Here is a 25,050-nt window from a genome sequence, read left to right as displayed (position 1 = left end):
AAGCCTACCTCCATGCCAGGACACCATTCTTTTTCTGGGTGTCATCCACCTTTTGTTCATAACAATGGCACTGCCTCTTTATTTCCTAATTCCAGATAAAAACCCTCTTGTTTGGTTCCACATGTATTTCTAGACAAAGACGTTTATTTTTAATTTGAAAGCTTCCTTCAAAATGAAATAATCTAATTTTCTAAATATGTTTTCAAGAACAGTATGTGGCTACATCTTTTTAAATCCCCAATTTTCAGGAGGCCATGTCATTTTTCAACATAGTTGTTACAGTAACAGTCAGGGGCTGAGGTTTGGTGTGAGTACCTTTGTTTTAGGCGCCATCTCTGCTGGCTGTCAACAGGTGACTGATAGGCTGAGGGGCAGCACTGTAGTGAGTCCATGCGCTCCACACGGTGCAGCTGAGGACACCAGGAGTAGACCGCATTCTACAGCACAAGTGCTTGTTGTAAAGAAGCAGACTATTTATTTAGAACAACAGAAGGGCAGTTATTTTACTTTCTAAGACTTGCTGCCTAAAGGGTGGATGGCGACCTGGAAGCAAGGGCATCACCTGGGAGCTTGTTAGAAATGCAGGATCTCAGGCGCCCTCCTTGCTGAATCAGAATCTGCATATTTAAAAAAGCCTCAGGCAATTCGTTTGCACATTTTAAAAAAGCTGTTTTAAGCCTGTGAGTGTGTGTTTGTGTGTGCTTATTTCCTTTACTACTTCTATGAAAGGACATCCTTTGTCACTTAGGTTAAACATTCTGCCTTAGACTTGTGTGGCCTTCTGTAGGCACCTAACTCCCTTGAGTTCGGTTTTTCTTCTGTTAAATGAAGAAGTTGGACCAGATAAACTCTGTGGTCTATCTCGGTTCTATGGTTTTAGTAAAAATCCCTAAGCAACAGAGCTTTGTAACAGTTTATTGCTTCTATTTAAAGCCACCTTTGGGCATTTACACATTTTTAGCCCTGTTTGCTTTATCCTATATCCAACTGCTAAAACCCAGTCTTCCAGAATGTGACCTACAGCCGCTTCCATCAGACTCACTCGGGGACATTGTGAAAATGCAGATTCCTGGGCCACAGCTTAGCCTTCCTGAATTGAAGTCTCTGGGGACAGGTCCTAGAAATCCACATCTTTCACCTCTGCGTTAGAGTGCAGGCATTAGCATTTTCTTGCCACTTTCTAAATACAAAGGTCTCTAGGGGTTTTCTTCTCTCATTACTTTCTCTTGTTTTTTAAAGTCACGTGCTTCCTTGGTGCCTTAGACAAATGGAGGCCCAATAGAAGAAAGGAGAATGCTGTGAAAGGAAGCTAGTTTGGAGAGGGGAGACACTGAATTTGTGATGACAGCTGGTGATTTGAATGAAATTGTCTAGAAAACATACCAGGCTGTGGTACTGAAGTATACGTAGAGAACTGGTGAGCTATGGGTTTGTGGGTGCCCTGATGTATGTAGGATTGGGAACCTGGTCACCTCAGAGCACTGAGGGATGTAAAGGAAAAAGAATGAAATACATTTAAGTGTAAGAACACATGTCTGAATAAGGCAGCAGAATCTTCCAGGCAGTGGGAGGAGAGAGCTAGCTGCACAGAGGACCTAAGGGTTCAGCTTCAAGGACTGCTCAGAGTTAGAGGGTGGGAGGAAAAGAGGAGTTAGTGAGTCCTCCCAGGAGAGCTTGGAGAGGCAGAGGAGAATGAGAACAGCAGGAGAGAAGAGCATGGAGGTGGTCAGACACTATCTGCCAGTCAGTCTGTCTCCAGAAGGACTCGTGCACTTGGAATGAGGGTTCAGTGTCTTTAATCATGTCACGGCAGCCAGATTATATGTGATTTAAGAGGGCAACAGGAAGAGGAGCAGAGGAGGGGAGGGTGACGGGGCCTGTGATTGTGGTGATGTACTACTCACACTTTTGCAGGACAGGGGAAACACTGGGTCATTTCGAGGGAAGCGGTCTCCTCGGTAGAGGGGTGGGTATTCACCCTTGGTGCCTGTACGGTGCTTACAAGGTAGTGCCTGTGAGGTTGCCAGCTCGGGAAGGAAGTGATGTGGGTGCGATGGGGGAAGATGGTTGGTAAAGACACAAACATTCTCGGCCAGTTGGCAAACATTGGGAGCAGCAAGCTGGAGGCAAACAGATGTCAGTATTTAGCAAGATGTTAGGACATTTTGGAAGCAGGAAGGCCCTTCTTTCAGCTCACTTCCAGGAGGGATTGGTAATTTTCTTCCTCACTTGAACTTTGTCAGCTACTTAACATAATTCAAACACACTGTAGCTATATATGGCAGATGGTCAACTTCTCTGGGGAGCTTAGATCACGGGCACCATCAGGTCAATTCAACAAGCATGTCTCGAGGGTGTTCCATATGTAAAGCACTGACTTTGGCTAGTAGGGATCAAAAAGGCTGGGCCTGCCCTTTAGGAGACATGGTTCTGAACGTGTGTTGCTTTCCAGTTAGTTCGGTTAGTTAGCAGAAATCAGGGAATTTTAAGTTGGTTAGCAGCCATCAGGGAATTTTAAGCAAAGAAAAATATGCACTTTAGTGCCACTAACAAGACAGAGAAGGTGATTTTAGAGAACTGTTAGAATTCAGTTAATTTTGACCAACATTTGTCAATTGATTGAGGTCTGATGGGCCCCATGTTAAGGATTGAGGATACGGAGATAAATATGATGGCTTTGGCCTCAAGGAGTTCAGAGTCTAGCAGGGGAGGCAACCAAGAAGGCATAATTACAGCTTATCCTACACATCCTGCAATGGGGTCACCACTGGATGCTAAGGAAGCATAAACCAGAGGGACTGAGCTCAGGAGGTGATTCTGATTAAGCCTTAAAGAACAAGTAGGAGTTTAAACTGCTGAGAGACTAAAAAAAAGGTAAATGAGATGATGTGATTCCTCTCTGGCAGCCATTCAGAGGCAGGGCATGTAGTTTTGGTTTGTAGAGGTCTGCTAGGGACTTTCAGGGCTTTTAGCTCCTGAAGATCAGGCAGGGCACCTTGGATGACATCTTCTCTGTGCTCTTCTTCCACTTCTCTCTTCCTTGTTTTTCTTTGTTACTCAGAGAGGTCTGAAGCAATAAGGAAAGCAGCAGTAACTAAGGCCCGTTCCCCTTGCTGACCTCCAACAGCGCACGCTGCCCACCCAGGGTTGAGGAGGAAATCTAAAGGTTTTTGAGAGGGTGCCCAAAGACACCATCTGGCCATTGTATGAGCAGATTATCTGGGCACTAAGGAAGAGAATGGGGTATGTCTGTTAGGACAGCTTTTTGGTTTGGGGTTGAGAATCTCAAAGGTGGCCCTCTGCATCTGGAATGGCCCAGCCTTGCTTTTCTTTCCAACTTGATACCCCTTGAGCTACTCATACGTTGTGTCCAGAACAGGAGTATTCAGACAAAAACAAGGACAAAATGTTGACCCCTCAAAATTTCCTCCCCTCTTGGTGAAACTTCTCACCCCAGGATGACCCCCCATCCCTGTCTTTGGGAGCTTGTCCACCGTTCCCCCTTCCCTGAGTAGCTGACAATGGACACAAGCAGTGCTGTCCTGTGTGTGTTGTTTACTTGTGTCTCTCATATGGTCTTGGCTGCAGTGGGGCAGAAGCTACATTGGGAAGGTGGGTCTTTTCCACTCCAGAAAGACTGCTTTGTACTAGATTCATACCAGAATTGAGTGGAAGGAGTTCTGGAGTAAGAGAGAAGGTTTCTTATTTTCAAAGACTAAGAAGGAAAAGCATAGCAAGGAGCATACGGCATTGTGATGATAGGGCCGGGTGCTGATGTGGCTTCAGCAGCAGCGTATGAGCTAACACTGCAACAGTTTCAGCAAGATGAGCCCAGCCCCGTGCAAGGAGGATGTGTGAATTCAGAAGGGTTACATATTTTTGGGTGAAGTTAGGGAAATTTGAGTATAGGTTGGTTATTAGATTATATTCAGAATTATTATTAATTTTGTTAGGTGTGGTAATGGTATTGTAGCTGAGTGCCCTCATATTTAAGAGATTCGTATTGTAGTATTTATGGGTGAAATGTCAGGATGTCTGTAATTCACTTCAAAATAATTCAGCAAAAATGATGAAGCAAATATGGCAATAAAATAATAATTGTTAAATCTAGGTTATGGTGACCAGTTATACTATTCTTTCTACTTTTCCATATGACTGAAACATTCCTTAGTTAAAAAAAAAAAGAGTACAGGCTCTGAAGCCAGACTGCATGGGCCCAAATCCTGGCATGTGGTTTTAACCTGTGTGCCATTTTCTCCTTTAAAATGAGATGAGATAATAAAGGTTCCTACTGGACAGGGTTGTGTGAAGATGGAATTGTATAACACATGGAATGCTTAGATCAGTATCTAGTCCATAAATTCTCAACAACTGTTTTATTATTATTACTAAAAAGAAACCACCTCAAGAAGTTGAGCTTTCAAGCCCAGACTGTGGCTGAGAGAGAACATAACTTTTCCGGAAGCCAGTCAGAGACATCCAACTCAGTTCGTCTTCCAGTTGGGGTGAGTTTGGTGGGAGCAGGAGTAGAGCTGGGCTTGACAGGGATCCAGGATCCCTGATGACACCCTTTTCCCTGGGAGGATGGCCTGAGTGTTGTCAGGGAGAGGGGCAGTGGGTCATCTCCCAGAAAAGATGTGAGTCATCAGGCTAGGTGGGAGAGCATATTAGACAATGACATGAACATTGTGTTGTGTTGCTTATCTATGCTCAGAACTGAGAATTCTAGCCATTATGATTTCTTTTCTTTCTATGTTGCACAGGAAATTTTGCATGTAGGGATGAAGAGGGCTGTGGAGAAAAGAGAACTCAGCTTCTCTCTGGAAATTCCACTGCACCAGAGAGAGTGCTGAATGTGTTGAGTTGCACTGTATAGAGATTTTCAGAACTAATCAATTGTTCAAAGATGACACTAGGGTGAAAATGGGTTCATTAGATGTACCAGTCAGGGCTTTAGCAAGAAACTAAATGTTGGTTATTAGATTATATTAGATTAATCTTACATTAGATTAATCTAATATAATCTAATATAATCTAAGATGGCCCAGCCATGTTGGGTAACCTGAGGAAGGTTTAATGAAAGGATTCTTTACAAAGGTGTGGGGAGGGATTTAGATTTGAAGGAGTGAGGGAAGTGGGTGGTTACCAGAATGTGTGAAAGAGCAACCTCAAAAGGAGCTGTGACCTGGGTAAGGGACATAGCGAGCTCATGGGCAGCCATAACAGTGTCTGGAACAGGGAACACTGCAGCTTCACCCTCCTTGCTTCTTCTGATCTCCTGCCACAACTTTTCAAAGGCTGAGCTCAGCAGAATGCCAGAGGGCAAAGGAGCCTTGATGTGGTCCATCTAGGTGAGCCTTGGGCACTCAGTCAGCTGGAGAAGGACAGAGGGTGTGCCTGGAACAGATGGAGAGTGATGGAAGGGCAAACAGGAGCCCCTGGTTGACTAGGAGAATGTGAGGCTTTTAGGAGAAACAATTTTCTCCAACCCCCTTTCAGTTAGTTTCCCAGCACTAATATGTGAGCTAGGTGATCGCCGTACTCTAGCTGCATAAGCTCCAATATCTTTACACAAACTCCACTTTCTAAGGATGCAGTGTTAGCTGCAGTACAGGCTGGAGCAGACTTCAAATCCCCAAATGGGAGATCCAGAAGGCTCCAGAAGAGACATTAGAGATAATTTAGTCTATTTGCCTCATTCCTTCAGATAAGAAAACAGTTCCCAGGAGGCAAAGTGATTAGTCCACAACTTCTTCATGGCAGAGCCAGAAAGGGGACGCTCATATCCAGGCTGTCAGTAAAATGATATTTTCCGAGGCCCTAATCCTACTCTGACCTCAGATATGATATTCGTACTTATCCTCTCTTCCTACGTCCCTGACCTTGACTGTTCTTTCCTACCCCCCCCCCCCCCCCCCCCCCCCCGTTGTGATGGGGAATTACTCTGATGCAATGGTGGCCTTTAAGTATGCTCTATATATAGTTGGCACCCAAACCAGAGGTCATGGAACTGGAAGCTCACAGCCAAATTAGGATGCTCAGATCACATGGTTTATTAAATCCATTTAAAGCACACAGCAAAAAACCAAAAAACCACCAAAACAACCTGCAACAAACAAAAAAAAACACAAGAGGAAAGATATGGGATAGGTCTGTGCACTCAGGATAGGATAGAAATGGAGAGAAGGATCACATCCCTGACTTCTGGGTTACATATCCAAGTCTATGTCCTGTGTATCTCTCTGCTATGTCCGCTTTTCCTGCTGCTGATGTGTTTATGGAAACCAGAATTGAGAAGTGAGCAGGCGGGCACAGCAGGTAGGAGGTGCCTGTTCCCAACACACACTCACTTTTTCAGAGAAGCACTGGGGCAGCAATGCAGGCCGGGGAGCCACTCACCGGTTATCCTGATGAACTGCTCTGGGTTCTGGGTGCATGACTTGGGCAGAGGACTGGTGAGGCCTGACTAGGATATGAAGACACAGTCTGAGAGATTCCTGACATAGTCTTGTAACTACCCACCTGCCTCCTGATGTCCTGCACGTGTCTTCTCAGGCCCTATGCCTTAGCTCAGCTGGTTGGCAGTGGCCTTGAGGTCAAACCATGGGTCTGATTCCTATGGGGCCCAGCTGGGCTTCCACAGAGGAACAAATGGCTTCTACTCCATGGGCAGTGCCTCCTTTAACCCTGAGTGGCTAGTCTGAAAATCTCATCATTGAGGGGGCAGGATGACAAAGTTTGGAAAACTTAACCAAATCCCAGTTCTAGGATCTAGATCCCAATTCGAGAAGTTGGGGCTAGGGATATGGTCATCCTTCTGGGAGGAAACCACCCACCTCCATCGGTGAACTCAGTGTACTCGCCTGGGCCCTTGTCAGCCTCCACTTGGTGTAACCTGACTTTCCACGGGTAGCAGCCTCTGTGACATCCTGTGAGGTTGCAGCATGCGAGCATCCAGATTGCTTTGTGAAATTAGAACTAAAGCCAAAAAGGCTGGTTGGCCCAGTGGCACCGATGACAGTCCCACATCCATCTACGTTTCAAGTTCCTGGGAGGCTTCTCTTTTGCTGAGTGTGCTATACAGTGAGATTTAATCTTTAGAGTTCATCTAGCAGCACCTCTGTTTCCACCTAACGTAGTCAATATCTGTGCTTAGACCAGAGACACAAATAAGAGGCAGCTAGTGCAAAACCCCCTTCCCCATCTGCCTTCATCACAGACTAACATTGAGGCCTCTGCCCTGCCATGTCTGGAGATGATAGAGAAGCCTGGTAGATTTTAAATATTTATTGATTTACACCCTTTCCCCAGCAGTTGAATAATGCTTATTGACAGAAGCACTGGGGACATACCATTTTTACAAAAAGAAAAAAAAAATATCATGGAGCTTGGAGGAGTTGGGGAGGGATAAAGAGGAGCCCGCACTGAGTGATGGTCTCAGGATGGAACAATGTGACATTTTCCACTGGATGCATGAGGTAGCAATGTGATTTGTGATGTGAAAAGGGCCTCCAGGCCCTGGCAGTGCCTGCATTGAGACTGAAGACTGAGGATATAAAGTGGGTGTCTGACCTCCTGCTTTGGTCTTTCTGGATGTTGAAGCATGAATAACAGCAAGGACAATAATCATTAGTAATCATACCTAGTGTTTATTGAAAGCCTCCGCATGTTTGGTATAAAGTCAAGCATTTTCACAAATATCTCATCCTTAAAATGACCTTTGTGGTCCCCATTTTTAAGATAAAGAAATAGAGAGGCTAGGAACTTGCCTAAAGTCACACAGCTATTAAGTGGCAGAGCTAAGACTTGAACCAAGTGGTCTATTTGTCTATTTCCATAGTCCACATTCTTTCTATTGGATCGCGCTGGGGGGAAAGGAATTCATGGAAACCTGTCAGGAGGAGGAGGAGGAGGAAATACTGAGGGAACGTGGTTAAGATGTCTGAGAGACTGGGGATATCCCAGAGCTGAGTCGACATGTGTCCCTCTGTCGTGCACAGCCCAGGGTCAGTGCTAGACAGAATCACACAAAATCTGCTGCTCCCATTTACTTGTAGCAGGGAACAGGGCATGCTTGAGAAAAGCAGGCAGGTTGGATTTTTAGGTGTATAGGGCAAAAATAGAAAATCAATGTAAACTGTAGTAAAGTGAGAGAGCCCTTCATTGTGCAGTGGGGAACAATTGAGTATTTTTGAGTGAGGGAATTATATGATAGGACTGCTTTGCTTTAGCAAAATTAATTCTTGAGTAGTGTTTAGAGTGGATTGCAGAGTGGACTAGGTAAGTGCTGTAAAGGAGTAGATACCACATGCAGCTGAAGCTCAGAGGAAAGGGAGGTGAGCTTTGCCTGGGGGAGTTAGGGAATGGTTTGTAGAACATTTGACCTAGGCCTGGAAGGATGAATTTGGTGAGTCAGTGAGTGGGAAGGCCAAGATATTTCTGGAGGAGAGACTGGAGAGCCTCTCTTGTCAGGCTACTGTGCAAATGGGCTTGACTAGCAGGCATGTATTTAGATACCATCTTGCTTTGAAAGGGATTTACAACAGCTTAAAAAAGTGTACCACAAGAAGATAAAGAAAAATAAGGAGGTGATGAAATACAGGCAGAGGAAAAATTAAGGTAGGAAAAATGAGATGAAGATAGGATTAAAGTTAGTACAATTAGCTGGATTTGATCCCTATATCCTGCTCTCTAAGGCTTATGGACAGAGACCACTGTTAAAGATAGCAGGTGTGGAGTGAAGGCAGAGACTGTGAAGTGGTGATGGCTGAAAAACTTGCAGTCCTGAAAGTCTCTGCTCTGAGTACCAAGCTCGATGATCGGTGGTGAGAGGTCCAGGAAGCATCCAAATACATACTTACCAGGTCCTTGCAGAACCTGCTGGCATTCTCTCTTTACTGAGAACATACCATACTGAATCTAGATCCGAAGACTTTGTTTCTGCTGGAACCTTTGCTTGAATGTTCTTTGCATCCTAGCCATGGTCTTCATGAGGCTGCAGCATGTCCCACTACCTGTGGGGAAGAGATCTTCTATGACATCACCCTGTTTCCATCTCTGATCTTCCTGAACACCTTCCATGATTTGTCATCACAAACCCCCTTTCATTATTGCTGTTTCACGTGGTAGGTGTTTGCTCCCCAGCTAGATAAATGTTGAGCTCCTGGAGGACAGCTGGGAACTTGTTTCCTAAGTCTCAGTGCCTATCCCAGTGTTGTTTATAAAGTAGCGGCTAAGTAAATGTAAGCTTGACCTTCCCTTCCTCTGGCATTTGCCTTGTGTGTCAATTTCAGTGGGTCCTCAGTCAGGAGGTCTTGGTTTAAGGACTCCTCTGTCATTGTCATGGGCCTGTCCCTTCTCCTTTCTAGATCTCAGTTTCGCCACCTATAAAAAGAGACGATTTCACTCAATGACTGTTAAAGTCCCTTTCGCATATTTAATATTTGTGTGATTGAAAATGCCTTAATTAGGGATATTTTCTGCCTTTTCTTGCTCTCTTCAACTATCTTTTTTTGTGTGTGTGCTGATGTCCGTCATTGAAAGGTTTCTATTCGTGTTTAAACCTCATGTTTAAAACAGTATTTCTATGTGGAAGGTGATCAGGAAGGGGAGGTAGGCAGCCTTGTGCCTGATTAGATGACATGGGGGGCATGGTGTACATGCCTGCATAGGTGTGCTGGGATGCCTGGTGATCTGAGATCAGTCAGGTGTTACCTGGTGGGTGACTTCTCTAATGGTGTCATCTCATCCCTTGCAGGTATAAGTTTGCTGGAAATTCATTGACTAAGCACTTTCCAAATGTAATCTCTATTTCTCCCAACAACTCTGAAAGGTAGTAGTTCCTCCCATTTATAGCTGTGAAAACATACCCAGAGAGGTTAAGTGATTTGCCAGAAATGTTCAAAACGAAGATCTCACCTAGGGCTGTCTGGCTTCAAAGCTTGGGTTCTTTTCATCAACGTTGCCTTGCAACTCAGCCCAAAAGAGGAGAGCTGGAGACATCTTAGTCTATCTGTGCTGCTATAGCAAAATACCTGGTACTTGGTAATTTATAAAGAACAGAAATTTATTGCTCATAGTTCCGGAGGCTGGGAAGTCCAAGATCAAGGAGCTGGCAGGTTTGTTATAAGGATTCAGTCTCTGCTTCCAAGGCGGTGCCTTGAACGCTGTGTCCTCTTTTATGAGGGCCTTCATCTCATTCATGATGAGGGGAGAAGCCCTCATAATTTAGTCACTTCTTGAAGACCCCACCTCTTAATACCATCACATTGGCTGTCAAGTTTCAACATCTGAATTTTGGAGGGGATACATCTGAACCATAACTCTTTTCATCGACACTTTCTCCCAGAGAAAGAGAGCAGAATGTGTCCATATCACAACTATGTAGGAAGGTGAGAATTTCCCTGGCAAAGTGTCTCCTCTGTTAGAATTTCCCTTAGGCACATCAGTTCTTGAGTCAGAGAAATTCCTAAAAGACTTCTTGAAGATCGCTTCCAGCCTAGGGAGTCTGAGACTTGAGGAAAAAGTTGTATTTCTATGCCAGGTTTCAAGTTTCTTTCTTCTAAGGACTAAAGCTGCATGTTCTTCCATGGGCTGTTAACACCAGGGAAGAAAAAGAGGATATTGGGCCAGATAAATTTAGTGGAAGAGGAGCTATTCCTTTTTAAGTAGTGGATATCAATTTTCTAAATACAATCCAGGAACATATTATACTTCCTTCTGCAGCTCAGTGCACTCTTATTCCTGGACTTGTTCTGTTCCGATCTGCTCCCTATATCTGCTCTCTGTGTCTCTCTCTGCTCCTCTGTCTCTCTTCCTCTTTCCAACCAACACTTGAAAGTGGTCTCTTCCTGTTAATAAAGCAAATATCTGCAGTTTCACCTGATAAGTCAATCAATGCCATTGATGAGGTGGTTACTGCAAATGAATTCCTGTTTTACTTGTGAAATAACCTTGAAATAAAAGAGAATATGGGGATCCTGGCCTGGGGGAATTTAGCCCATAGAGGTTTCCTGGAGGTAACAGTGAAGCCATCATTCCACATTCCCAGGAACCTGGAAATAATAGAAATGAAGCTGCTTCTGAGGGTTCAGTTACTTCCATCCATGTATCCCACATGGATGGGATCTACCATCTGTAGCTATGGACCAGAAGGTGTTTTGCAAATATGTGAAGCAAAAGACTCCATCCGTGTGACCTGGAAATAATGTCAGGGATATTGGCTGAAATATGATTGTAATTTAGTAATATAAAACCTAATTAATTGCTCTGAGTGCAATTTGGAGAAAGATTGTATAAAAGGTGCTGGCCAGCCAGGGCACTCCTGAAAGGCAAGTTGAAGCAGAAGCTGGTGGTGCCCATTCAGACTCTGGCTGCCCACCAGGGCTCTTGGGTTCTCCAACAGGACCAGCACTATTCTTGCTAGTCCATCCCATCATGACCTGCTGATGTTGAACCATGGCTTGTTCTGCAGACTTCCCAAGCCTTGATTACATGTTCATCATGCAATGTTCCGATGACAGCTTGGCGTCCCCAGTGCATCAGCCTACACTGATTACACTGAACTAAGCACTCCAGGGTCCTGTGGCAGTTGTGTTTTGTTGTTACTTTTGGCACTCAAGATACGGAATTTCTGGCTTATCCATCAGGCTTGTGAGCTTGGTTAATACAAATCTTCACCCAATGATAGATCTGCTATCAAAGTACTGACCCAGTCTAGTTTCAGAGTATGCACCCTTTACGTGTGGGTTAATCAAGAACAGTGTCATCTGTGGAGCCTCTTGGAAGCAGTAAATGGCCCACTCCTTTTAAAATTGCAGGCGTGCTGCCTTTTCCATGCAAACTTTACTCAAGAACAGGCAGCAATGACATTGACACATAGGAAGGACTTCACAATTTATTAAGCAATATATAGACAAACCCAAGAAAATACTGTAAAAAAGATACTATAGGGACAACTGAGAGCCAAAGAGCTGCAGAACAGAGAACTAGCATCAGTCACCCCCACTTTTTTAAAGTAGCCTTTTAAAAGCTGCATTTAGACTGAGGAGAAAATATAAAAAATCTTCTGTTTAGGAAGATGTTAGTACTAACTAATATCAATGGATTTCTTATTATGCAGTAGCTACTATATCAAGCTCTTTAAAATAAGCATTACCATAATTGATCCCCAGAACTGCCCTTTTTAGTAGATTAAACACTATTTTACCTGTTTGGCAAATGAGGATATTGAGCTGTGAGTTCCCTCAACTCGTGATTAGGAGTGCCAGGATTCGAACCTATGCACATAGCTACTATAATTTATTGGAACAGGCTTTTGCAGGTGACACAACATAGAAGTCTTTTGTCTCTGATTTCTCCATCAAGGCACCGATCTCAAGCCCAGAATGGTGTAGTAAGTTTCAGGGTCCCATCATATGCTATAGGATGACTGAGGGGAGAAGTTCTGTTGCCTGTAGTTTTGAAGGAATGAAGGGACTTGGATAGCAGAGATAGAGGCTAAGAAAGTGTTGCAATGCCTCTTACCACGTTGGAGGTAGTAGGAGAAGCAGAATAGATGGATGGGATAGGTTACAAGGGAACAGTGGGGCTAGGCAGGGGGTGCTGAGCTTACTCACGTTTGCATTTCTACAGTCAGCTCCCTGCTATATGCCCAAGACAGAGATGCAGTAACAAAAATTGAAGGAATGGGTAAATCCAGTCATACTCTATTGTTTGTTTTAGAATTCTCGGTTCATAGCTTCAGAATGACTTTTCTATGAGTGTGTGCCCTGAATTTCTGAATCTGGAGCTCCATGCATTGAATGGGCACTGTAATGAAGAAGGAAGGGCAGGGCCATGGCAGGCCTGATTGGTCAGGGTTTAACCAAAGGCAGTGGACAATCTCTTTGATAGTCTAGTCAGAAGCATTTTCTGTGAGCTAAATCTGCATTTGTTCCTGTTTTCCAGGCATATGTAAATTTTGGAGCCCACAATCGCAAGTTCCAGAGAATGGAGCCCAGAATTTATCTTATCTGGAGAGAGGAGACTAAGGAGCTATTATGAAGTAGATAGATCCCATCCCACTGAAACTCAGTCACCTCTTCTCCATCAAATCTTAGAACCTGGAAGGACTGTCCTATCATTTCTCTTGATCAGCGTTTCTTTCTCCTGCCTGGAAGAGTGTAGACCCATAGAGTACCTCACGTTAGCTCCCTCCTACACATTGTAAGAATGTTATATAAGACAAGTTCTAGTGTCCTGATGGCTTACGAACCGCACTTTTAAAATTTCTTTAATTTGGAGACGTGTCAGTGAATTTTTTCATTTTGTTTCTGGCCTCCAAGTAGTTCACTGAAAAAGTGTTTTTCCTGTTGTATTGTTATTCAACTTAAAAAAGCTTTTTACTATAGTATCTTGGAAATTTTATGTAAATTAAATTTATATAAATAGACAAATTTTCATCAATTCACATTCATATTTACTCTCTCAAAAACTATTACAAACAAGCTTTGCTTTTATAAGAGCCGTACTGTCTTTTCCTTTGATAGATCGTGCTTGCTTGCATGCTCGTAGTCCTATTCTTTTTTTTTTTTTTTTTTTTGAGACGGAGTCTCGCTCTGTCGCCCAGGCTGGGGTGCAGTGGCCGGATCTCAGCTCACTGCAAGCTCCACCTCCCGGGTTTACGCCATTCTCCTGCCTCAGCCTCCCGAGTAGCTGGGACTACAGGCGCCCGCCACCTCGCCCGGCTAGTTTTTTGCACTTTTTAGTAGAGACGGGGTTTCACCATGTAGCCAGGATGGTCTCGATCTCCTGACCTCGTGATCCGCCCATCTCGGCCTCCCAAAGTGCTGGGATTACAGGCTTGAGCCACCGCGCCCGGCCTCGTAGTCCTATTCTTAAGCTATGTCCTGCCTACTTTCCTGGTATGAAAATTAGAATTCTCCCTGGATCCTTTCTTATGAATGGAGGCTACATGGGCACTCTGCCAGTTCTAGAGCATGAGTGACTTTGTAATCAGAGGTTACACATTTTGGGCAGCCTCGCCACAATTTCACCCTTGAATTCCTTTAGGACTCCCAGGTGGATGCCATATGGTTCTGGTGATTTATTTACACTTCATTTGTCAGTCAGGTTCCCATGCCCTCACTGCAGTTTCAACCCTGACCTCGCTCCTGTCCATCAAGGAGGGCAAGTTGGGAAGGATTTTCATTCTTGAGGACACCACTTGTACTAAGAGTATCATCAACTGGTTCCACTGATTTGGCCCCATTGGAATAAAATAACCTTTGGGATTGACCTTGGCATTGGCATGTCTCAGGTTTATTTTTGGTCTGATTATTTTCCTGGTTGTTGTTGCATTTTTATGAGCCATTTCTTTCTCTATGCTCTCTTTGAAATCTCTATCTGGTCATGCAGGGATGCTTGCTTTCTTGAGGGTCTGCTATTTTTGGCCCTAGCGTCACCCCATCTATCCTGGAATTCTAATACTGTATTTACAAATAATAGACTGTGACTTTATAAACTTTTTTTTTTCATCTCCCCTTAATAATCTCACTCTCTTTCTCTGAAATTTGGCATTCAGGTTTGGGGTGCAGCTTAAGGCAGGAGCAGGACAAGCTGTAGAGAGGGAGTGTGGTGCGTTCTTACCATGAGGCCCTTTGGCAATGCAGATGCGGAACTGAGCATGCTGTCTGAGTCAGGGCAAACTCCGTTCCTGAAGCTTGTGCTCTGAGTCAGGATCTGTACCAAGAACGGCCCAAGGTTGCCAGCCTTGTGAGCGTACCCCTGTGTCTGCAGTGTGGCCTATGTACAGGCTTCCTTCCACATCTCATCTCGCATACTGGCCTGACATGCTTCCTGTGATGAGGCCAGAATCTCTGCAGGACAGACTAAGAGAATGGGCTGAAGTGGCAGCAGGAGAAACTAATTTTGCTGGCAAATTTCCTAGGAGCCCAATTAGGAAGCTCAAGGAGAAAGTGGAACCTCTTTGGAGATATTTAGAATATCTATCTGTGTGAGCAGAAGATGCAGACCCAAGGGAAGCAAGGAAAGCTGGGGTTGGGGGGTAGGAAGGGAGTTCCTGAAGCTTCTAGGCTGAAGCTTCTGCTGATCAGGATCGTTTCTCCACTCCAGCAGCAAGTGCCTGACCAGAGTTGTTAAGCTAATTGTTAAATTAGAATGGCTGGGGAAGCAAATTGCTTCATGATGGAGTTTCTCTGACTGTGTCCAAGGCTGATGTCATCTGGCCTTGTGCCGTGTTGAGGGTGTGGTATGGGGTGGTGGGCAGGCCTGACACACGTGTTAATGAACCACCCTCATCCGCTGTAGCAAGCCCTTGCTCCTCTGAGGAGCCCACATCTTCTATTGAAGGAAAATCCCTCCCAACTCCTCTTTGCTTCTGTTTAATGTCTCCAGTTCCTGAGTCTTGCAATGATGATATTTTAGATCGTTTTCTGTAGAGGTTGTGAACTCAGATCCCTATAGGGGCCAGACTATTAGCATAAAAGATCAAAATGGCCCATGTATAGATGATGAGTGGCAGCAATCAGGGACAGTAGGGGTGGTGGGGACTGTGACAAACTGGAGGGTGGTGTCCCAGCAGCTACTCAGCCCCAGCTGATTGATGCCATGTAGGAATGTGGGCTCCATGTTGCCAGATCTTCCTGCTTCAAGAACAGCGGCAAATATGCACTTTCTTTGTGAAATGTCCTGGTTTTTAAATGTTGAAGCTAATTAAAAGACATTGTGTTGGTCACAGTCCATTTACAAGATGAGTTTGTCCTGTGTGCCCCTAGTTTGCCACTTCTGATTCTGGTTCAAACTCCTTGGTTTACAGATTAGGAAACTGAGATCCAGAGAAGTTAAGCTTCTGGTCCAAGGTTACAGGAAGTCAGTGAAGGAGTCAGAATCACTACCTGTGGCCTCTAACTCCTGTCTGCTGCTATTCCACTTCTTGGTGCTGGTTTGGACCAGACATTGTCTGTGCTGGGTCAGTCTGGCTCTCAGAGGAGAGTAGACCTGGGTGGACATGGTCGTGTGATGCCTCATGTCACATTATTGCCCCTCTGCTTTTGTGGGTTGCTGGGCTCAGATGCCCCAAATGGGTGGGAAGGCTCAGGGAATTCAGGAAGCTTTTGCAGGTAGCAGCAATGCGTAGGGAGAGGAAGAGAGTGGGGAGGATTTAGGCTGCCCCCCTGGTTTGAAGCTCCTGAGGACTTAAGGCTTCTGTAAGTGCTTGCGAGTGAATGCAAATAAAACAAGATTTTTTAAACTGAGACTTAAAGCAATTTTACTATGTACCTGAGTCAAGGTTCTACTCATCTTTCTAGTCTCAGGTGAAAGATCTCTTCTTCTAGCAAGCCCTGGGGATGTTAGGACTATGTTGTCTCTGCTATGTGCTCCCATATCCTCCTCAGTGTCTCCCGTCACCCATTAATTTCTACTCTTTCCCATGGCATGCACATAGGCAGAGCCACTTCCAAATCCTCATCCTTCCAGTCATTCAGGTGCATAGCTTGGGATCATCCTTGATTGTCCCCGCTCTTCCTCTGGAGTTCCTCAGCTCTGAATCCCCTTGCCAGTCCTACTGCCACTCTCCAGTTCAGAAGTTTAATGATACAACATTGGGACTATTGCAATAGGCTTCAAACCTGACTCCCAATCTATTCTCCCCATTACTGTCTGATACGTCTTCCCAAGCACAGTCTTTGAACCGTGGCATGCTCCTGCTCCAAGTAGCTCCCACTGGATAAAGTAGCAACTCCTTAACTTGGCATCCCAGGCTCCAAAGCACTGCAGCATTGCTGCCATGGTCATAAGGCTGGCCTGGGTGTGCATCCTAGCTCTGCCACTTATCAACTGTGACATAATGGGCAATTTTCTTGACTTCTGTGAACCCATTTGCTTCTTTGTGATAGGGGGTTTTACATAGAATTGTTTCAAAGAATAAATGAGATCATGAATATAAAGCAGTTAGCCTGGAATATACCGACTACTCAAAGGTATTATTTAAGGACCTCTAGGTTCTGCCCCCAGTATTACCTGTCCCATAGGCTTAGCTCCAGTGTGAACTACTTGGTGATCTCTGTGCCTTTGCTCCTGTTTTTCCATCCTCTAATATTCATCTTTTTGTGGTGCTCCGTTATATATTTTGTGCCATAGGTATTTGTGTACTTGTCTTGACTTCCTTACTCAACTGTATGTTGCTTGAGGGCAGGAACTGGGTTTGACTCCTTCTATACTATACCTGGCATAAGAGACACAAAGTTTGCGGAATGGATATTTACCTCAGTGAAACAGCTGCCTAGAGTTGGGTTCCATATGAATTAGTTAATTGATAATGTGTTTATTTATAATAGCCTCATGGATATTTATTGGGTCCTACTGTGTTTAGGGGCTCAGAGGTAAAAGCATCAGGTACAGTCTAGGCCCTGTCATGTAATGGGGAAACAGGCTGATAGAGTGGCCATAATGCACGTGGTAAGGATGGTGACAGGGCAGGTGCAGGGCTGTGGTTGGGGAGGTACAGGGCTGTGATGGGAGACACTGAGGAGGATATGGGAGCACATAGCAGAGACAACAAACATAGTCCTAACATCCCCAGGGCTTGCTAGAAGAAGAGGTCTTTCACCTGAGACTAGAAAGATGAGTAGAACCTTGACTCAGGTACATAGTAAAATTGCTTTAAGTCTCAGTTTAAAAAATCTTGTTTTATTTGCATTCACTCGCAAGCACTTACAGAAATACTTCCTTAGTACTAGGTTTTCTGAAGTGATCTCTCACTCTCAACCAAGGCAGTTGTTAACATTCGAAGGTTTCTAGGGACTGGGACAAGGGTTGTTGATTGTATTCAAATTTTAAGGAACACCAAGCCAACAGCTGTGGCTGGAGATGGAAAGTTTTCTCTTTTAAGAACTGGGTGGAAGATTATTCTCTTCTCTTTGGGAAAAGATAATCATATATTTTCATGCTTTCAGGGTGGGGCCTATTCTGTTTTTGTTTGTTGCTTGCTTGTTTTGTGGCTTCAGCTGTGTGGATACAGAGCAGGAAGGCTAGGAGCAGGAAGAGGCTGGGGCGTTTTCTGACCCTGCAGATAGTTCTTCTTGGGTCGGGAAGAAAGACTGTGGGAGCAAACATGATCTGCAGCTGCAGAGGAAGCCGAGGGGATTTTTGCATCAAGGACAGTCTTGGGGATGAGGAACTGTATACAAGTCAGGAAACTTGACACCAGAGAGAGGCGGCCACAGAAGATAAGGGGTCATCTCTGTAGACCCTGTACAAAAGAAATGTACAAGAGGAAAGCAAATGAATTAAGAATCATTGTGATAGAATAATCAGAAAGATTATGAATGATACTTACATATTTCTTTAAAAGGGATTACTTTCTTGGCTTAATGCTTGCACTCTGTTCTCCTATTTTATTATTTTATTTTTAAAGGTATTAAACTGTGCTTTTTAACCACACCTAACATTTAGGACCCAGAGCCCAAGGCATCTACTGCCACCTGGTGGTAGAGTATACCACCTGTGGGATTTGGAATTGATGAGACTATACATTGATTGAAAATTGATTCTGCAGTCAAAATATGGAATCATAGAACATTAGAGTTGTGGAGATATTCAAGATTACATAGTTTTTACTCTAATAAAACCCAACATCTTTTTATATACAGTATTTTAGTTGAATACCTCCAATGACAGAGAGCTCATGATCTGGCCTGACAGGCTATTTTGTCATTCATTCTTGTTAGTTAGAATATTTTTTCTTTTTATTTATTTTTTAATAGAAAAGTCACTTGTATTTATTTGTCTTCATGTTTACCTCTGGAAAAACTCATAAGTTTAGTGATTCATCTACATAATAAGCCTTCAAATATTTGAAGGAATGTGTTTGTTTCCCCCATAATCTTTTTGTCTTCAGGTTAAACAGTCATAGTTCCATATTTATTATTCTGACATCATGCTTTTCAGAATCCCCATAGCATTTCTTTCCTCTAGTTGCATTCTATGTTGCCAATGTTCCTGCTGCCAGAATTGGATCCAACCCAGTGTTCCAGACATGATCAGCTTAGTGAACTCTAGTACCTGCAGGCTGTCTGAACACTGAACTTCTAACACATTCTGGATAGTATGAGTTACCTTTCTGTAGTCTTTCCACAATGCTGACTCCTCTTAGGTTTGTGGTAACTGAAAGCCCAAGAATTTGTATCCTTTCCCGCATTGTAAAACTTTTTTTTAAAAAAGCTAAAAGCAAGGCTGTACTTTAAAAAGAAAGCTTAATTATACAAGTTTAACACAAATACATTCTGAATTTCAGAGGTTACTTGTAAAGCCAAAGCCTTTTTAACTCTGTACCAACTCAGTTTCTCTTTGGAGGCAGATCCTGATACTAGTTATTAGGGGTCCTTCCAGACCTTTCTGTGCATTTACATAGATAGATAGATATCAGCAGAAATGTGTAAATTTGTGTATGTGTGTTTGAGGTTAACATATCATTTTGCAAGTTTTCTGCATGAAACATGTCCTGGAAATCTTCTGCATAGTATATTTTGCAGTGTGGATATTCTGTAGTTTTCTTAGCAATTCTTCGATTATTTCTGGTTTTTAAAATCATCATAAGCAGCGTCTCCTTGTACACATGTACAAGTGCTTCTTTAGGGTAGGTACGAAAGACTGGGTGAGTGATACATATATGTTTATTTTAAAATGTAGATCTCAGACATGAAATTTGCCCTTGTTAATTTTGACCTAGTGTTCGAATCTGCCCAGATAATTTTACATCTTGATTTTGGTCATCTATTATAATATTAAGCCCACTATAGCAGTTTTGCATCATCTGCCCATAGTATAAGCATATCTTTGATCTGATCTAAGGAAGTGATTGTTTTAAAAGTCAAATACAACATTTAAGGGAGGAGCTCTGTGGCCATCACCAGAGACCTGCATTCCACCTAAAGCTCACTATATTCTCCTAACAAACACTTTGGTCCGTGCAGTTTATCTACAGCAATTCTATCCAACTATATACTCATCCCATTCATTTTTCACCATCTTATATACAAGAATTTCATGGAGGACATTTGTAAAAGGCTTAGCAGAAATCCAGACTCCCTTTCTATGACATTCTCCTGTCTACTGTAGCAGGACTGTCGTGGAGGGAATTGAGAACAGCACACATTGCTCCCGGGCACGTGTTATTTAAGATAGATCCTGGTAACACTTTAATGAGCAATGTGTTTATGTACCTCCATGCAAGAGTGTATTCAGTCTCAAAGACATCAAGAAAAAATCAGCTGTGCCCTCTCAGTTGCCTGTCTTACCTATATGTTCTCAGTCTAGTTGCTCTCCCAGGGAAACTGTCTGATGGCTGAGACATAGCTGCTTTAGTGACAAGCTCATGGGTTATATTTCCAATGTTATTCAGGTAATTTGTCCCGCCCCATCATAGCATAACAGAGGTAAAGGAGCTGGGCACAGTGCCTCACGCCTGTAATTACACCACTTTGGGAGGCTGAAGCAGGCAGATCGCTTGAACCTAGGAGTTCAAGACCAGACTGGACAACATAGGGAGACATCGTTTCTACAAAAAATACATAAATTACCTAGATGTGGTGGCACACACCTGTAGTCCAGCTACTCAGGAGGCCAAGGTGGGAGGATCCCTTGAGCCTGAAAGAGAACCAAGATCAAGCCACTGCACTCCAGCCTGGGTGACAGAATGATGCCCTGTCTCAGAAAAAACAGGCAAACAAAGAAGAACCCCAAAACAAAAACAAACAAAAAACAGAGGCATCCTCCCACAGATATCCACAGGCCTAGTGCACATATGTGTGCCTTGACACGTAGTTATCCTCACAAAATTGTCTCTGTAAACATGGTAAAAGGACTTCCCCTGAGTCACAGCCTTACTGGCTTGCTTTGTATCATCATAAAAAGAATAGAAGTGATAAGCAGGTAATTCTAACTTACTTTTATCTAGCTTAGAAACTTGTTATAAGACATGCCACAGATGACCCTCAAAATGGTAGTGAAGGTGAGACTGTGGTCCTGGGGTTCTGGGTGGGTGGTGCAGTATGGAGGCACTGTGGCTGTCCCTGGATGCCCAGCTGCAATTACATCAGGCTGCATGGCTTCCCAGGCTGGGGTTTGGCAGCACCATTGCCCTTCTGTAGGTAGCCAGGCTTGGATTCTTCATTGAGGAAAAGTTCTTGTGTTCCCTCATTTTTAGGGCAACTAGTATGGAAAATATAACCTCAAGTATCTTTGATGTAATCTCCAAGGGAAAAGTTGCTCCAACTTTTTCTTACTATAAGTAGAAATTCTGTTTCCCATTTTTTCCTTCAATGGGCCTGAGCTATCGCTCTGGCAAAGCTACAGCCAAGTAACTCTTCTCCAGAATCCCACAGCTGGCTTTATTTGGGGGGTGAGGTGGTGGTGGTGCCAGTTCTGCTTCAGAAAAGTAGAGGAAACAACAAATACTTCTTTAACAAAGCTAAAAAACATGGTGAGGAATGCAGAAGGGAAGTGATACCAAACGAGTGAATTGTGCCCCTTTTGCACTCTGCAGTGTCCCTTTACTTTGGGCACTACGTTAGGTGCTTGGTGCTGATGGAAGGCAGCAGTGGGGTAGGATATAAACTATATGATCATGACAAACAGTGACTTCAGTTCAGACGAGTTTACAGTGTGATAAAAATAGTCTGCAGACAACATGAATGCAATGAACTAACCAGTGTTTCTCTTGAAAGAGTTAGATGGATGCTTGGGTAAATAAACCACCCTTATAATAAAGAAGAGTCCACCTTTTATTTTTCATCAGTGCAAAGCTACATCGATTCTTCACACGCAGGCATGATAAACAGAATCAAAGCTTCTGCTGCTTGTTTCCAGTTAAACAGACCTATCCTAGGTAAACCTGTATTCCCCTCTGAGAGCACCCCTTCCTTCTGGTACTTGATTGACCCCCTGCCTTGGGCAGGGTTAACCCACCTCCACTTTTTTCTTGAATTACTGCTAGGAGGCAGAAACTCTGTGAGCTCTTAGAGAGCAGCCTTGGTGTTCTGTTCCTTCATGTATTTCCAGGCATCGTCCAGGGTGTGACATCTTGTAGGCACTTAGTAAATGCTTGTTGAGTGAATGAAAGCTGCCCTTCATCTATTCCCCATTCATTTATTCAGCACATATTTATTGAGTGACTTCTCCATGCCAGGCGCTAGGGATACACCAATGAACAGGACCTGGTTGGGAAGACAGATGATAATATGGGGACACTAATATGGTGTTGAAAAGGTACAGGATGTGGTGGGCGCAGATGCAGGGGTGGCTGGCCCAGCTGAGTTGGCCAGGAAGGCTTCCTAGAGACCTGAAGAATTAGCGCAGATAGCTAGATGAAGGCAGGATGGGAAACAGTGTTCCATGCCTAGGAAGAGCATATGCAGGGATCCAAAGGGAAGAGATAGCTTAGCATGGAAATGTGAAGGCTGACAACATAATGATAATCATAAACACATATACAATGCTTTCTGTGTGCCAGATATTATTCTAAGCCCCTTACATTTATGAAGTTATTTAAATACTATTATCATCCCCATTTTACAGAAAACGGAGGCACAAAGAAGTTTAGTAATTTGACTGATCTCACACAACTGTTAGAATTGGCATTTGAAGGGAGTTGGCTGCGGAGCCTTGGTGGTGACAAAACAATTATTATGCCTGTATGTGTGTAGCACTGATTCCCAGTGAGAATCCTGGCATGCGGTTAGATATGCATGGGCCTTGTGGTAGCAATCAACTTGGAAATTGTCTTGTTAAGACTGACAGAACTCGTGGCATATCCTGATTGTTGAGTCTGTATTTGTCAGGCAGACGATGAGATTCCTTGCCTCAGTAGATGGTTTTGTTGTGTCTCATCCTATGTGAACAGGCTGCAGGGAGGGTGCCCCTGACCTCCTAGTGAGAAGGGACTTGGGGCTCAAACAGCAGTTTAACTGGATGACCAAATCACATTCTTCACTGCAGATTCCTATCCCTAAATGGGGAGAAGGAGGAAAATGGTTTAAAGACCAATACCCAGAAATGGCCGACCTCTACTGGTGCTTCGCCACTGTGTGTGGTTGTTGGAGCTACAGGCTGTGAGGAAGAATAGTTTGGTTGATTGCCAACTTGGCCCCGAGGGAGTGGGCCTGAAAGGGGGTTAAGGCATTGGTTCTGCTTTCTTTCCTTCCAGTTTGTAAATGGTAATCCAACCCCAAGTCTTTAGTGCATGAGCGTTGTGCAGCCCCTCCCTGTGACAGGTCATGGTGGCTGGGCCTTGGCCTCTGACTTCCAAATTCCCAACTTTCCCCCAGGCTTCAGTATGACCACTTCCTCTGAATCCCTGTTGCTGCTACAGTCAGACCCAGCACGGAGGGGTGTCCTCAGCAGCCTCCTCACTGCCTGCTGCCACTTGCTCAGGAAAAGCACGAGTTGCACATCAGTGTTTGGAAAAATTAATGCTTTCAAGATGAGTTCCATACAGTTTTAGCACGTCTGTCTCTCTCACCAGCTGAAAGAAAGAAGCATGCTTAGACAATTACTCCCCAAGGGAGCCCAAGGACTGGCTTTGTTTATTGAGTGTTTTTAGTTACAACACGTGAAGTTCTGGGATTTTTTTGGCTTTGGCTTCTTTTTTCTGTTTTTGGTTATGGGAATATGAGTGGATTGCCAATTAACAGGGCACTTGGAGGTTTCAAAATTGTGAAAGGCATGTTTCTTATATGGGCACAATTGCTGAGTCTTTGGGATAAGGAGCTCAGTAAGACGTGACAGATGGAATCCAGGCTCAGGGCTTACCTCAGACCAGCACTGCAACCAGATGTTCAGAGTCTTCCATATGCAGCTGTTTGGAGCCACAGCTCCACCTGTGAGGGCCCCCTTCGCTTTCCTCAAACACCCCACATCTTTACAGTCTTCCGATAGACGTACCACATAATGACACAGTCACAGTCAGCTTTCACCTTACTTTACCCTGTGCCACCTCCCACCACCTTCAGCTTCCCCCACCTGATGCATAAAACTCTAAGTAGAGATGGCAAGTTTTAAAGCCTGAGGTTTGGGGAGTCAGAGCCCATTGTACAAGGGCAGGGATGGCTGACTTGAAAGCCTGTGTATTACAATTCTTCCTGCCTTCCTGCCTGTCTTTGGCAGACATCACTAATTGATGGTGCCATTCTTTCCCCATCTATCCTGTAAGTAGCCGCATAATCTTCCACACAAAACTCTGGACAGTCACTGCCCTTTGGTTAGAGCTGGAACTTGAGATGCAACATAGTTTCCATTGCTGACCAAAATCCCATAAGGTGTCTAAGTGGCTGATAAATGAATGGTTTGAGAGGAGTTGAGGTTCTTCCTGAATGCTTGTTATGGAGAACCCATCATGACTCTTGTGGTAAGTAAGGGATGTGGAACAAAGTGGGGAATGAATAGCATTTTCTCATGATATAGTGGTGGAACTCTATCTGCCAGTCACTTGGAACAGGTGGATAAGTCTGGTGAATTTTTTACTGTGACCTGTGGGTTCTCTGAAGACAATTTCATATTCTAGACCTTATGAGTAGGGGGTAGAGAAGGAAATTGCTTCCGTGGCCCTGAGGAGCACCTCCTTTTTCAGAAAAGATTTGAGCTGCTACTTTAGTAGCAGCTTCAATATTTAAATGCTTTGAAAATTACCAGAGTAACAAGTGCTTATAGTTAAAAAATTGTAACAACATAAAATTTTATAAAACACAATTCTCTAACTACCTTTCTTCATTCTTCAGGGATAACTACTGTTAATAGTTTGGTGTGTATATATATATATATGTACTACTAGAACTCTTCTATGCATAGTGAAATACATACTGATAGTGTGTATATATATATTTATATATCTATTTTCACAAAAAGTGGGATAATAAGAATTGTTTCCAATTATTTCACAAATCATATCCTTTCCTTCAATAATAGATCACGGAACCCTTTCATTCAATAATAGATCATGGAACCCTTTCATGTTACTACATATAAAACTGCTTGCTTTTGTTAATGGTTTCT

General features: G+C 43.7%; 1 protein-coding gene across 18 annotated transcripts in view; it reads left to right on the top strand.

Annotated features, from left to right (window-relative positions):
- The window catches only part of KALRN (kalirin RhoGEF kinase), a 708,666-nt gene that overhangs the window by 36,907 nt on the left and 646,709 nt on the right, over positions 1-25,050 (top strand). The window lies entirely within an intron of this gene.

The sequence above is a fragment of the Macaca thibetana genome, chromosome 2, assembly GCF_024542745.1.
Source record: "Macaca thibetana thibetana isolate TM-01 chromosome 2, ASM2454274v1, whole genome shotgun sequence".
Taxonomy (NCBI): Eukaryota; Metazoa; Chordata; class Mammalia; order Primates; family Cercopithecidae; genus Macaca; species Macaca thibetana.
The sequence above is the reverse complement of the archived record's forward strand: the minus strand, read 5'-3'. Positions and strand labels throughout refer to the sequence as shown.